Here is a 2948-nt window from a genome sequence, read left to right as displayed (position 1 = left end):
GCCACAGTCAAAGACGGCGCTTGCACATCCAGACAACATACCAGGAGCTCTCCTAGGTCGGTTCTTCCCTAAGCGTGGCTCTCTTGGCCCGGAATCCCTGTATCCCTCTAGTCCTTGGTGGTTAGAGTTCTACTTACCTTGACTTTCATGCAGGATGCCATGATGAGCATGGATGTGTTGGGGAAATATCTACCAGGAAGAAAATTCATCTAAAATATATTAGTATGTTAAAAAGGAGCCGTGGTGGTGCAATGGTTAAGCAATCAGCTGCTAACTGATTAAGAGGAAAATGGTCCCCCAAGAGCTAATGGTGATTTGTGTATATTTCGAACACTTTTTTTCTTGCAGAGCTTAATAAAACTGAAATCTTACACCATTCAAAACACGGATAAATTGAGTTGTCTGGCTTGGCAGAAATATGAAGTAGGAACCGGAATCCAAAATCATGTGGCTTACAAATGAAGAAACAGAAATTCTGGGCACATCCAGGTAATCGGCAACTCAGTTCCAAAGTAAGGCCTGGAAATAGGATCAGCCTTTGCAGCTACCACCTCCCCATGGGCACAAGTTCCACTGGCTTCTCGCAGGGTGATGTGATGGTCTGCTTTCACAAACACCTCATGGCCATGAGGAAAAGTGGCCCAGCTCAAGCTTGACACATCACAGCTTTGCCACGAGTGAGCTATAGCAACACAAGAAGGACACCGCTTGGAAACCTACCAACTCCGAATAGCTTTGATTGGCTAATGGATTTACTTTAGGAAGCTTTTTTTTTAATTTTGGTGAAAAGGTACACACTCATACACCCGTTCAACAATGTCTACATATTCAACTCATTGATGTTGACTACATTAACCACATTCTTCAAGTTGTACAAACCTTCTCACCATCCTTCTCCAAATTGCTCCACCACCATTGACTTAGACTCACTGCCCTCTAAGCTCACTGTCCCCTAAGCTTCTCATCTTGCTGTTGTCAACTTGATCCCATGCAGACAGTTCTTTAAAAGAGCACAATGCTCAAGATAGACATACTTTACTTAAGATAAACTACTCTGGGGTTCAAAGAATACTTCAGGGGATATTCTTGGTTTAAGGTTTAAAGATTATCTCAGAGGAATAGTTCTGAGGGTTCATTCAGCCTCAATGGTTCCAGAAAGTATAGATTCCATGAGAATTTGAAGTTCTGTTAAGAAAGCTTTCTTAAGTTTTCATTTCTTGGGTGAAGAAATCTTGGATAGAACTAGGAGAAAAATAACTTATAGAAAATTCTACTCCCAAATCTCTGATGAATAGCTTGAAGAATGGCAGCTTGGGGGAAGGTTTTAGAAGTGTGGCTCAGAATTCTGCCCTTGATTCTGCCTTATCCAACATTTTGATCAGAGATTTAAATGAAGAACCAGACAGCGGGCTTATCAAAACTGCAAATGACACAGGCTTAGAGAGAGGGGGCAATACAAGTGACAAAATTAGGAATTTTATAAATCTTCACGGGTTGAAGCAGTGAGCCAAATCTTACCTGATGGAATTTAACAGGGGCTGTTATGAAAGACTGTGTACTTGCATCTGAAAAATATCCAGCCACACAAGCAGAATTGGGAAGATGTGGCTTAATAGCAACTTGGGTGGAACTAGTCTGAACAAAGTTTAATATGAATAAAAAACGTGATGGACCTGTGGAACAAGGCAATGCAGTAATAGAAGCCCGTGGCCATTGCGATGGAGCTAACACCCTGCTGGGACACACACCTGAACCCGGCGCGCGTGTCTGGACGTCATGCTCTCAGAGAAATGGACACACTGCAGCCTGCTCAGAGGGAAGTATCTATGTGTGTACAGGAACGTGGAGCTTTGCTGTACCAAGAGAGCTGGACAAAAAGGGGACGTGCAGCCCAGAGGAAAGACAACTCGGGGCCACAACCCCGTTGCTTTCAAGCCATTCCAACTCATGGTGAGGCCATGTGTTACAGAGTAGAACTGCCCCATAGGGTTCTTTTGGCCATTTTTTTACAGAAGCCAACTGCCAGGCCTTTCTTCCACAGTGCCACTGAGTTCGAACTTCCAACCTTTAGGTTAGTAGCTCAGTGCAAACCGTTTGCACTACACAGCTGCCTTCAAGTGTCGTGAGAAAAACACAGTAAAACCAGTTGCTGTTGGGGCTGTTGAGTTGATTTTGTCTCCTAGAAACTCCATGTGACAGAGGAGAAGGGCCTCCCAGGGATTTCTAGGCTGTAATCTTTACAGAAGCAGATCACCAGGTCTGGGCCATGATTCTCAGCGGTTTGGCATTTATGATATAGTTTGGCAGGCATATGATGATGTGATCACTTCCATGATGAGATCTGATGCAATGTGATCACCTCCATGATGGAATCTTCTGTGAGTAGCCAATCAGTTGAAACGGAGTTTCCTTGGGGGTGTGGCCTACATCGAATATAAGTGGACTTTCTGGCAAGGCTTGTGGACTCTTGCTCACTCTGGATCCTGCAGCTGGCTTCTGTTCATCTAACCTGTAGTTCCTGGGACTTGAGCTAGCAGCTTACCTGCCATCTTGCCTGCGATCTTGGGATCCATCTGTCTTCGCAGCCTGTGAGCAAGAGCCTGCTGTCTGACTTGCCGATCTTGGATTTTCCAGCCCCTGCGGCTACATGAATCAGGAGAAGCCCCCAGCCTGACGCACGTTCCAGCCTCTACAACCACATGAGCCATTTCCTTGATAGAAATCTCTCTATATATTTGTATGATTTAGTGGTCTTGCTTCTCTAGAGAACCCAGCCTAAGACACCCTCCACCCAACCCGCCCCTCCTGGCCCCGCCCACTATGGATCCCACAGCTCCTTCCCTCTCCCATTGGCCAAAGCAGAGATGCTCCTCTCCACCCATGGTGGGTGTAGTGGCCCAGCTGCCCACACCCTGACTGGTGGGTGACAGGAGGTGTGATGAGTTACC

Source organism: Trichechus manatus, unplaced genomic scaffold (assembly GCF_000243295.1).
Source record: "Trichechus manatus latirostris isolate Lorelei unplaced genomic scaffold, TriManLat1.0 scaffold00153, whole genome shotgun sequence".
NCBI classification, from domain to species: Eukaryota; Metazoa; Chordata; class Mammalia; order Sirenia; family Trichechidae; genus Trichechus; species Trichechus manatus.
This window is presented reverse-complemented; position numbering follows the sequence as displayed.